The following is a 941-nucleotide window of genomic DNA, read 5'->3' on the forward strand; positions in this document are numbered from 1 at the left end:
CCCCCCCCCCCCCCCCCCCACGAATTGAAAAACCCCCCGTCCCCCTTCCCCCCCCCCCCGGCAAAGCCCCACTTGCCCAAGTGCTTGTCCCTTGTGTTACCCTAAATACGCCTTAATGGCCTTCCTTTTTTTTGTCTCCTATCTCCCCCCCCCCCCCCCCCCCCCCCCGCCTTCTCTCTGAGGTTGGATGGTCTGTTCAGTGCTACCTTGTCTCTGGCTGTATTTTTGTTCATCAGTTTATGTTGATTGGGGCACTGGCTTTAAGGCAGAAGCCATACCTGGCATAAAGAGACATCTGAGACTAATGAACTGACCTGAAAACAAGAAAGGCTACTACTCACATGGTTCTTCTCCCTCTTCCTTTTCCTTTTCTGTAATCTACTCTCCTCACCTTTCTTTAATTTGTGCATATTTGTAAAACATCCAATTAATCCAGTCTTCCATACACTGAAATGTATGTAACCATAGGAAGGGAGAGTAGGAATGTTTGTCTCTTGTTCACTGCTGTTTTCCCAGAGCTCACAACAGTGCGTGGCACACAGTAGGCACACAAGATATAGTTGTTAAATGAACCTTTGTCCTTTGAAATGAAAGGGGGCAGAAATAGGATTTGGGGAACTAGCTAGTATTGAAAGAAATATCAATCATGCTCTGTTCACTGTGATTGTTTTATTCTGATTAAAGAAGGCACTTCTACCCTGGCTGGAGCTGACCTGGAGATGCAGCCCTTCCTCCCTATTTGGAGCTGCCTATTATCATGGAAAGATGAACAACTTTGCTGCAGAAACCAGAATCACTAGCCCTTTGAAGATCCCCAGCCCTTTTGGCATTCCTGCAGGCCTTTGCAGAGCTCCAGCCTGCTTACCTGTTAATTGTCCATCTGGCACTCCCTTTGACTATTTGCCCATGTAACCTCAGCCCTTGCATATCACTAAGCCCTT

Source organism: Myotis lucifugus, unplaced genomic scaffold (genome assembly GCF_000147115.1).
Source record: "Myotis lucifugus unplaced genomic scaffold, Myoluc2.0 scaffold_4, whole genome shotgun sequence".
Lineage (NCBI taxonomy): Eukaryota > Metazoa > Chordata > Mammalia > Chiroptera > Vespertilionidae > Myotis > Myotis lucifugus.